Below are 12,653 nucleotides of genomic sequence, written 5' to 3' on the forward strand. Positions count from 1 at the left end.
CCAGGCACCCAAGCCCTCTTTGGTCACTCACCAGTGAGCCCCAATGTGGACACATTGGCGGACCAAGGTGGGGCTTAGACCACCAAAACGAGAGAGGTAGAATTCATCATACAGAGTGTGTCCATCCTATGGAAACCCCTTCAAGAGCATTTAGGATCTACCAGACAACATTTCTCTGGGTGGCTTGGAGCGATCATGGGCTAGAGCTAGTGGCTAGCTAGGCGGCTAGTGGCCAGACTCACCAAGGTCTTCCCTACACTAGAGCTAGTGGCTGTCTAGTGGCTAGCTAGGCGGCTAGTGGCCACACTCACCAAGGTCTTCCCTACGCCACTAGTATTCTATTTTTTTATAGTTGCCCCCATGAGTTTCCTTGGCTATATATTCTCCAATACCTAGAAGATATGTGGTGCCATGTGATGGCCTCGGCTTGTGGATATATACATCATGATGTGGATAGAAGATATGGTTTTTGGCCATACGCTTTCCGTGTGTGTGAGTCCACTATGCACCACATTTGGAGAACTTGCGCGCACTCTTGAGCACTAGCCTTTGGGCCACCTCATCTTGGCAGCATGCAATTCAATCATGTGAGTCTTGTAGTCTTGTTATCTGGTTACATTGTGATTTCAATTGTGTCTTGTACCTTGGCACCAATTGCACTCTCCATTGTAGCTCAACCTCTACATCCCCATTGTATCTTGTTGTGGTTCTCGTGGACTGGGCAGTGTTGGACGCAATCGGACTAGACCTTGTATGGTTATTTGGTTATGTACATATGGTGTTGCCTTGGAGGTCTTGTGGATGTCTTAGCTACTATTTCAGTTTGTTGTGATGCTTTGCTACTCTTGAAATTCTTTCATACTTTCTTTTTTCATATTGTTTGCTGGCTCAAGCTAGTTTGTGAGTCCGCATGCATATTGCATCCAGTGGATCCCACCACTACCAAGCATTGTGCACCATTTCCATCTACAACTGCTCTCATTTTTGGCACGTGCGGTGGGACCGCTCTATCGGGTCTTGCAAGCTAGCCTGGCCACCTGGAAGGTCAAATTGAGGCAAGTCAATGGTGTGGCCACATTCTAGGGTACCATAGGCATCTATAGCCGCTTTGATCACTTTTCCTAAATTTTAGCCTAAAATTTAGGAAACCCCGTTTTTGCATCTATGTATGTCTATTACTTGCTCTAAGTCAAGTGGAGCACATTTGAGAAGTCTTGTGAAGATTCATCCTGTCGTCTGTTTTACTCACCTTCTTCTACCTTGATTGCACCATTTTTTCTACCTTGTCCCAAGCCTTGTTTTGTCACCCGTACTCACCTTCTGATACCTTGACTGGACCATTTCCTCTACCTTCTCCCAAGCCTTCACCTAGTCATCCATAAAGGTCACTTCCTCGATCCATCCCCACCCTCATCTCCCTCTTCACCCTCTTCTCTAGAAACACCTTATGTCCCTCTCATCAGGCCTGCCATGGTGGCAAAATTGACAACCCTTCTATTGAGAGTAAGCATCAAGTTTAAGGGACTGCTTGATGAGGATGCCACCGACCATGTGAGGCAATTCTTGTCACTCTGTCAAAGTCGTGGTCTAAACTGAGAAGATTCCTATATCATGATTTTTCCTTCTACCCTAGAGGGACTAGTAGACAAGCGATATAGTCAGTTTCGAGAAGGCCACTTCACCAACTAGATTGCCCTCAAAGTGGCCTTCAATGCTGAGTTTTGTCAAGGAAACTATGGGGAGAAGGCTTTGGACTAGTTAACAAGCTTGGATTTGGGACATGGGGTAACCTTCACTGAATAGATGGCACAGTCTAAACCCGTGTAGCTAGGCAACCCCAACAACCAGGAGATTTGATGGTTAATGAGTGGATGGAGAATGCTTTGCCTACTTCATCTCAGCAAAAGCTTTGAGAAACCTTGAGGACTAAAGCTACATTTAATGATTTTGTTGCCATAGCCACCCGAATCAAGAATGCCAGGGTACAATTTGGCGGCTCAGTAGGAAACTCTCTTCTCGATGATCTTATGAATGACCCTACTTTTGTCACTATACTATCTCTTAAAAGAGAGATAATAACCCTAAAATTACAGAGGGAAGTACAAGAGGAAAATATGTTCATAGCACCATCAATTGGATAGACTGAGCAGACAAATATGGTGGCACAACTCAAATGATATCTAGAAGAACTGAAAGCTCATCAACAAGAGACTAGGGCCCTGGTATGGTGTAGAAATTGCAATAACCGTAGTCATCCACCTCACAAATGCCACATGATGGTCCACTATCAGTTTTCTGGTAAAGAAGGTCATGAGGCTAAGGATTGTTATCATCTGAAGGCTGTCCATCATCTGTACCAAAATTTGGCCTTGGCCATGCACATGAGTATAGTGCCCATGCACACCTCAACAAATCCACCATGGGCAACCCACGTAGGTTCTAGTACATCTCCTCTATTGTTACCATCCCCCAACATCCCCAATATATCCCGATAGGGTGGCCCTTTGATAAAGAGATTCTATACCCATATCCCATAACAAGTTTTTGTCCCACAAGCGCCTTGCCCTCCAGTCCCACAAACCCAAGGAATATGCTGTGGTGAATATGGTCACTTCCAAACCCGATGCTTAGTACCAGAAGGGGAATTGTGCAAATGTCAAACACAAACACCATTATATTAGAGATTTCCCAAAGCAATGCCCATCTGCTTCTCCCAACATGATCTTGATAAGCTCTCTGCTTACTTCACAATAGCCCATTGTATCCACTTCTCCCTCACCATCCACTCATGTCCTTACTCTTGACCCTTAACCTTCCACCTAAGCCCAAGCGATATCAGGCACTGCTAGAGTACATGAGAACTCAAAGAATAGTCCAAGGCATACCTTTTCCCATAGATAAGACTTTGCCTATGAGATCTCTAAAGGATTCAATTAGTCACTTGAGAACAATAGTGGAAAGAAAGATAGTGCCCAAGCCGGAACATGCAATTATACCTTTGGCATTGGAGCAAGAATACATAGAAGGCCTATGAGAGATGGAATTGGAAGCTCTACCACAAGGAAGGCTACACAAGTTAACAACATTTTTAGTTGATAAAAATTTAAAGACCACCTATAAAAGCATCTCACTAGTTGAAGTTCTCCAAATAGATCCTACATTTAGAGGTGACCTCCTCAGGGCAATCTAAGCTCTCTACCCCTCAGGCACAAACAGTGTCAGGAACTTTCCCATGCTTACATCTAAAGAGGCATACATGATTTACTATCCACCAACTCCACTTACTGTTTATAAAAATCCTCGCCTCAAAGTGTCCATTTATGGCTGGCATTTTATAGGTGTAATCATTGATGGTGGCTAAGATATTAACCTGATGTACGATTTCACCATGAGACAGCTGGTGCCCACCAAGACCGCCACTTTTAGTGTGGCTTTTGCTGACCAGCGCAAGGTCTGCTCAATGGGAGTGGTGGAACAAGTACCAATGGTAGTAGTAGACTTCACCTTTTGACTGGATTTTATGGTGATCCATCTACCAAAAGTGAATGGTAGCTTCCCTCTATTTATTGATAGGCCTTGGCTATGACATACCTGAGCACTTCACGAGGGATAATCTACCATGTGGATCACCACACCAAGCACAGGGCATAGACCCCCACCCACCCCATTTTCCCCTCACCCACCCTCTGCACCTAGCCCACTAAATCCCTCCTAAACCCGCATCTCCCCCTAGTCTCTTGCTCTCCCTCCCAACCATCTCGTAATGGCTCTCACACCATATCTTGCCCTTACCCTCCCCTCTATTAGCCCTCCTCTCTACTTGCACACCCCTCGACTCTACCACGCCCTACCTGTCCCTACTCGCCCCCAACACTCTAACCTTGCCCGCTCATCCCCTCTCACCCCTACCCTTGTCCCCCCCCCCCCCCCCCCCCCCCCCCCCCCAATACCCTCCCCCTCCTCCCACTCTCTCTCACTCGCCCTACCCACCCTCTCAATCTACTCACCTCCACTACTTTCCATTTGCCCCATCCGGTCCATCCCCTTTGTTCACTCATGCTACTCACCTCCCCAATTCTCACCCTTGCATCCCTCCTGGTCTACTCTATTCACTTTCCCCTCACCCTACCTACCCCCTCATCCTCTCGTCCCAAACCCTCCCTCCCATATTGACTTTGGCCTACTCACCCCCTCCTACCTTCTCGTCCACTCGCTCGCCCTTCGTCCTCTTCCTACCATTAAACTCTTTCCCCCTTTGCCTACCCTTTCTTCCCCTATTTCCTCTCTTTTACCTTCACGTTTTCCTTGCCACTCACCCTCGCCCCTTTCTCTTACCTTACCCACTCAATCCCCTCTCGCCCCCTTTAACCCTCACCCAACCTATCTCTCCTTCTACCGGACCTAGACCTAGACCTCTCTGGCCCTCGAACTAGCCCACCCCTTCAACCCTCTACCTTCTCACCCTAATAACCCCTTGCTTCCCTCTAACACCTCGCCAAAAATTCCCCTCACCTTAATACCCTAGTCTGATTGAACTCAACCTCTCTCTCAAATTCTCACATCCTCTTGGACCGCACTTTTGTCCTTCTCTTGCTATCCTCTTCTCACAAGACTTACATCATTCTCACATGGCCTCCTAGTTGGATGTACGGAGAGAGGATCCACCTTTGGATGATGTGTACTCACCAAGTAGTTCTTCTTTTGACAAGTCCTCAAGTGATATTGAGTATAGTGAGGATTTCTACTAGCTAACCATTCTACATCTTCATAGCCCATAGTTAGCAAAGAATTCAGACACATTTCACAATCTTCCTAAGCATGAAGATGAGACAAAAATGATACCCTCTGAAGAGAACATGCTAGAGGAATCATTCTCTAATAATAATAGAGCCTATCATGGTCACAAGCAATAGTCCTTTGTCGCGGATGTAGTCTCCACTACCAATGATGTACTCTCTCACTGCCATTCCAACTTTCTAAAAAATGTCATACTATTTCTTATTTAGACAACAGCTACAACATGGTAGCTCACCCAAGCCTCAGAGAGCTCACACCATCTGTGATGCATATTGATACTTGATCACCCACACACCATTCGCATTCCACAAATTCATTTTAGATCACTTGCATGAACAAGAAAAATGCTATAGAAAGCATATAAAAAACAACCACCAATGCTTTAGATGTCATTCCACTCCATTGTTGCATTGCTACATAGATGAGATTAGATATGCATGTAGGGCTAGGAGCATTGCAACTCCATCCATTTGAGCACCAGTAGCTGCATCCATTTTGGCATCTCCCCTTGTATCCACATCGGCTTTAGCTTTCCCTTTTGCCCTCGACAAGGGAAAAAGAAAAGCCACTTCTCATCTTCCTCGTACACCATTGACACAACCTAGATGAAAGTTCTTGGAGATTCTCTAAATATCTTAGGAGTTTTACCCTTTTTAGAGTGACAACACACCATCGACATACTACATCCACTTTAGTTTCCCATCCATTACCCACTCACATTGAACTCTTTCAAGACGCTTCACCTCCCCACTTATCTCTCTCACTTTCTAGAACCATCACCTAGAATTTCATGCTATTATTGATGCAACCCATGATCATGCCACCCATCTTCACCACATCTGTTCGTTAGCTAACTTTATGGACAAAGCTTGCTCATGACACTCTACCTCCACCACCACCACCTATTGCTCGCTCATGAACTATTATCTTCACCACCTCATCCTCTTCATCATCAAAATCCCACCACCCTTTTTGAGGTCCATTGTACATACCATGCTCTCCCAGTTGCAATTGCTTCATTACCATGTTCTAGTTTTGGTATGGTCTTCCAATATTTTGAGCTTGTTGAGTTGTCTTTGTAGCACCACATTGGTCTTGTTTTCTAGTGGTTGTAGTTTTGATTTTCAACACTTCATTTTAGTTTCTTGGTGTGCTCCCAAGGCTTTCACTATGTAAAATTTTCCTATATCACGTGCGTTCACCAAAATGGATTTAAATCACCCCTTATAATCCATATGTACACATGTTTTTGTAGCTTTTCAAGAATAAAAAATCCCTTCTCTTTGAACGCACGTACTATGCTACATATACTTTAGTGAACTCCCTGGGGGTGTGCTACTCCACTCATCCGGACGATGAGTGGAATAGTGACAGGTATCTATTGTTAGGAAATAAAACATAGCTAAATAGTTATTTGAGTAGATTACTTAATGGAGAGAGATAGATTTCACACACAAGAGATTATAGAGTAGAGACAAAGAGAGAGAGAGAGAGAGAGAGAGAGAGAGAGAGAGAGAGAGAGAGAGAGAGAGTACACATGATATACGTGGTTTACCCAATGTGGGCCACGTCCACGGGAAACTAGCCACTCAATGGTTTTAGTACTTCAAAACAATAAGTAGATTACAAAGCGATTATACCTTTAATAGAGCTCCCGCCTTGATTCACTCTCACCACCTCACACTCACCTTGTTGCATCAACTTCACACACTATAAAACGTGTGTAGAAATGGACTCCTTGTATAGGCCAAAAGGCCTGCCCTCTCTCATGAGAGGCAACCATGTGTAGCCGCCCTTGTGTAGATAAGTCCAAATCGGGCCCTCCAATCCTCCCATGTGTGACCGCCCTTGAGAAGACAAGTCCACTTTTAAATTCCGCCACCGGCCATTGAGTTCGGCCATCGGCCACCAACCATTGACTTCCGACCACCGGCCACTGGCCATTGCCTACCGGCCACCACTGGCCAATCGGCTAACCGACCGGTCTTTTTTCGACCACTTTTCGACCCCCGTCCGGCCATAATATTTTGATAAAAACGAATTTTCCGGTGAGTTATTTTTCTTCACGCACGATGGCTTCTCCACACAATGGGGGCCTTACAAATGTGCATTTTTACCACAAAAATTTACAAGGGGTATATCAGGCTCCATACTTAACAATCTCCCACTTGGAGACTGATCTCCAAACCAAACCTGTGACTGCTTTCCATCCTGGCTTCTTATCCTTGAATGCCGATTGAAGATGAGCAAAAGCTCAACCTCTCCTTGTTGACCACCTTTGTGAACATGTCTGTAGGATTTTCACTTGTATGCACCTTTCCTAGCTTTAAATGTCCCTCTTCCAAACGAGTGCGTATTAAGTGATATCTCACTCAATGTGCTTTGTCCTTGAATGAAAGGTTGAGTTCTTTGCAAGATGGATAGCGCTTTCACTATGACTGTACAAGACACAATTGTCTTGTTTGCATCCAAGCTCTTCTAAGAATCTGTGAAGCCACATAATTTCTTTGCTTGCCTCCGTCATTGCTACATACTCTGCTTCCTGTAAAGAATGAGGATGCAAGAGAGCTACACAAGACAAGCACAAAGCACACAGAAATGGAAAGCTTTTTTTTCTTCTTTGCAGAAAAGAGAGTACAAAATGACTAAGTGCTAAAGCTGAAAAGTAGCACATATGTACATGCGGTCACTAAGTGTGAACTCGCTAGAAGCGTACTAGGCTGGCACTATAAGTGTAGTCCAGCTGTAGAATCACTGGCAGAGATCCTCCGTGTCGGTCACCTAACGCGCCAGTGAGTAAATGCCGTAAGCGGCCAAGACCCGTAGTGGATGCCATCTCAAGGTGTAGAGCTCGACATCTCAACACTCCCCCTCGAGCTCTGCATGTCGCAGAGTCCAAGCATAGTCCGGAAACGTCGAAGCTTCTCAGCTCCGAGGGCCTTGGTAAAGATATCCGCTCTGCTCCTCTGTGCTGACGTAGACCAAGTCGATGTCGCCCGCCAACACTCGCTCTCGAACGTAGTGGTAATGGACTTCTATGTGTTTGGTCCTAGCATGGAACACTGGGTTCCTAGCCAACTGCATGCTGCTGAGGTTGTCACAATGAATGACAATCTGCTGGTCCACCTGCACTCCCAAGTCCTCAAGTAATGTGCGTAGCCAAGCTACCTCGCACGCCGCAACTGCTGCACCTCTGTACTCGGCCTCTGTGCTCGATAAAGCAACCGTAGGCTGCTTTTTGCTGCTCCAAGTAACAGCAGAACTCCCAAAAGAGAACATGAAGCCACTCGTAGATCTCCTATCAACAATGCTACCTGCCCAATCTGCATCTGTATACCCATACAATGCTAATGGTGCATCTGCTGCATAGAACAATGCATAGTCAAGAGTCCCTTGCACATACCTAAGTGTGCGTCGTACTCCATCCAAATGTGGCTTCCTCGGAAGCTGCATGAACTGACTCTCCAAGCCTACTGTGTAGCTCAAGTCTGGCCTTGTGATAGTCAAGTAGATTAGACTACCCACCATCTTCCTGTACATATTGACATCCTCAACAACATCACCCTTCTCTGCACTCAGCTTTGCATTCACATCCAAGGGAATGGAAATCGGCTTACAATCAGCCATACCATACTTTGACAACATGTCCAAAGCATATTGTCTCTGTGATAGCCATACACCCTCTAGAGTCCTGATCACCTCAATGCCAAGAAAGTAGCGCAACTCGCCCAAATCTTTCATTTCAAACTCCTGTTTGAGAAGACCCTTCACATGGTCAATCTCCATAGCATTGTCACCAACAATAATAAGGTCATCTACATATATGGTAATGACCACAATACCCACATCACTCTCACGTACATAGAGTGAATGATCAGCATGAGCTCTCCTAAAACCAATAGTGACAAGATACTTGGCAATCCTGTCATACCATGCTCTAGAGCCCTGCTTCAAACCATACAAAGCTTTGAGAAGTCTGCATACATAATCTGGGTAACCTGGATCGACATAACCAGGTGGCTGATCCATATACACTTCCTCTTGCAACTCACCATTCAAGAAGGCATTCTTTACATCCATTTGATGCATAATCCATCCTCTAGATGCAGCCACTGCTATGACAGCTCTCACAGTCGTCATCTTTGCCACTGGAGCAAAGGTCTCTTCATAGTCTATGCCATACGTTTGTGCATAACCCTTTGCGACCAACCTTGCCTTGTGACGCTCAATGTTACCATCAGCCTTATGCTTGGTTTTATAGACCCATTTACATCCAATAGCTTTCTTGCCACTTGGCAATGGCACCAACTCCCATGTGTCATTTGCTTCCAATGCAGCCATCTCTTCATTCATTGCATCATCCCAATGCACATTTCCAACTGCATCCTCAAAACATGTGGGCTCCACATCCTGTATCACCTTAGCCATGTAGGCTTGGTGATGCGCTAGATACCCATCATAAGTCAATTTCTGAACTGGATTTCTGACTCTATTAGATCTGCGCGGTCCTGGGTCACTCCTTTGCCCTCTAGCATCTTCTTGTACTTTCCTTACACCAGGTGTCCTGACAGCCGGAATTCCAAATTCCTCATCAAGACTTTGTTCAGAACCATCTGAATCCATGTCTACATGTGAAAAACCTGATGATGCATCAACCATAAAGGGAGGTTCATCAACCTTTTCCTTTCCTTTTCGTGATACATTCCTTGTACCTGTTGGTGGAGTAACCTGCGTACGTAGTCTACCATTCCATGGTTTCTCAACAGAGCCACGAAAAGAGGACTCTTGTGGTCCACTCAAAACCTGTGAATGTGGCCTCACATTTTGTACAACCACATCATCTTTTACATCAGCCCCAATAGTGCCATGTGCATTACTGTACCAGTTGCTCATCTCATCAAAGACTACATCTCTGCTCACTCGTAATTCTCGTGTAGTAGGATTGTAGCACCTGTACCCCTTTTGTTCAAGGGAATATCCCACAAGAATACATTTCTCTGCTTTAGGATCCAATTTCCTACGCAACTCATCTGGTACATGCACGTAAGCTATGCAGCCAAACACTTTCAAGTGTGCCAAATCAGGCTTTGTACCTGTAAACTTTTCCTCAGGTGTTACTTCATGCACCGCAGCTGTAGGTGTCCTGTTCATAATGTACACAGCTGTATTTACAGCTTCAGCCCAGAAATGATGAGGCATGTTCTTCTCATTCATCAATGCACGTGCAACCTCTGCAATGTGCCTGTTTTTCCTTTCTGCGACCCCATTCTGCTGTGGAGTATATCTGCATGTAAACTGCCTGTGTATACCATGCATTCGCAGAAAATCTGAAAAATCATTGGAGAAGTACTCTCCCCCTCCATCTGACCTCAATGTCTTGATTTGCATATCTGTCTCCTTCTCAATCATGACTTTGAAGTCTTGAAAGTGACCAAACACTTCACTTTTGTTACGCATGAAGTAGACCCATACTTTCCTTGTATGGTCATCAATGAAAGAGACATAATACCTGCAACCATGTATACTTGCAGTATCGGTTGGACCCCAAACATCTGTGTGCACCACCTCAAGTGGCCTTTTACATACATTGCGCTCATGTGGAAATGAGCCCTTTGACTGTTTTCCAAACTGGCATGCTGCACACACTTTATGCATACCATCCACCTTGAATTTGGGCAAACCTTTTACAATCTGTTTTGATTGCATGCTGCGCAATCTCTGCTCATTGACATGGCCAATGCGTTTGTGCCAAATGTCAACATCAGCCACAACACCTGTGCCCTGTGCAAATAATGCAGCTTTTACCTCAGGCATGTCTACATTCAGCGTAAACATTCTGCCCACACATTTGCCCTCTGTGATCAGCTTACAGCCATTCTGGAAATCTTCTACATAACAGCCATTTGGATTGAAGCGAACCTGCAAACCCTGCTCAACCATTTGTCCAATAGAAACAAGATTCTTTGTAATGTTTGGGACATGAAGTACATCTGCTAAGTACTTTGATTTCCCACTCTTCGTATTTAGAGGTATTTCCCCTACATGAGCAATGGGGTGAGCTGTGTCATCTCCTGTCTACACATAGCCTGACACATCTGGTTTGCGCATATCTCTAAACCACTCTCCACGAGACGTCATGTGATTAGAGGCACCTGAATCCACATACCAAACATCATCTTGGGTGGAATTCTCTGCAGTCATTGTATTCATTACATGCTGCATAACAAACATGCGCTCGTTTTTGCTGTCATCTGCATCTCTGCTAGTAGATGCATAGTTGCCCTGTTCTCTCTTTCTACTTGCTTTTCCCTTTGGACAGTCACGTGACATGTGACCTCTTTCACCACAAGTCCAGCATTCTCTACTATCTGGAGTATGTTGCTGCCTGCTTGATCCTGCACCACGACCTCTTTGACTCCCCCTGCCTTGAGACTGGTTTCCCCTGCCACCTGTATTGTTTTGATTTGATTGACCTTCCAGAAATTGGCCCCTGCAACCCCTTGGGCCTCGACCACGACCTCTACCTCTACCTCTGTTGGAGTTAGAATAGAAGGCCTGTTCAGAATTATTTCTGCCATGAGAAGATGTGTCAAGGTTCTTCTCCTCAAGAATAAGCATAGAAATCAAATCTTGGAACACGGGGATGTCGTCTCTTGTATTCATGGAAGACCTAAAATGTACATACTCATCTCCTAGACCATCCAAGCATGCACGGACAATGTCATCATCTTCCACTGAGACTTTAATAGATCCAAGAGCCTCAATGATACTCTTGATCTTCAAGGCATAATCATTGATTGAGAGGTTGTTCCTCTTAACCTGATTTAGCTCCGACTTTAGTTGAAGCTTCCTGGCCTTGGTGTTCACCTCAAACACTCTGCCTAAGTTTTTCCATGCAATGGTGGGGGTTTCAGCATCCTGTAGATAGCCCATCATGCCATCTGTGATGCTCATAGAAAGCCAATACATCACTTTGCTCTGGCCTTGTTTCGAGTCCCTCAAAGATTTCCTTTGTTCTGCTGTAGCATTTGCCTCGGGAATCTCTGGTTCCTTTTCATTGTCTCCTTCTACATAGTCCCAATAACCTTTTCCTTTTAGGAAATTTGTTATTCTGAACTTCCATGCAGGGTAGTTATTTTTCTCAAGCTTCTCAGTAACAATCTGACTGAAACCGTCAGACATCTTGAAGCACTAAGACAAAATAGCTGCAATCTGCAAAAACCTGCAAATCTGCTGAACTTGCTATCGTGGTTCCTGTAACGCTCTCTACACTCAACGAGTGTCCACAATCAAGCGTTTCACAACCACTGTACTTGTACAGTAAATCTGTGTATACTGCACTTTGGAGACCTGTTCAGAAACTTGTGCGAAAAACCCCTAAAATTTTTTGGATTGCGAACGAAGGGATTGTGATGCTCTTGCTCTCTTGCCAGCACCAGGCTCTGATACCATGTAAGGAATGAGGATGCAAGAGAGCTACACAAGACAAGCACAAAGCACACAGAAATGGAAAGCTTTTTTTTCTTCTTTGCAGAAAAGAGAGTACAAAATGACTAAGTGCTAAAGCTGAAAAGTAGCACATATGTACATGCGGTCACTAAGTGTGAACTCGCTAGAAGCGTACTAGGCTGGCACTATAAGTGTAGTCCAGCTGTAGAATCACTGGCAGAGATCCTCCGTGTCGGTCACCTAACGCGCCAGTGAGTAAATGCCGTAAGCGGCCAAGACCCGTAGTGGATGCCATCTCAAGGTGTAGAGCTCGACATCTCAACACTTCCGTGGTAGAAAGTGAGACCACTTTCGGCAGCTTTGAAGCCCAGGTTACTGCTGTGCCTCCAACCGTGAATACATAGGCC

Source organism: Adiantum capillus-veneris, chromosome 7, assembly GCF_014529385.1.
Source record: "Adiantum capillus-veneris isolate H3 chromosome 7, ASM1452938v2, whole genome shotgun sequence".
NCBI lineage: Eukaryota > Viridiplantae > Streptophyta > Polypodiopsida > Polypodiales > Pteridaceae > Adiantum > Adiantum capillus-veneris.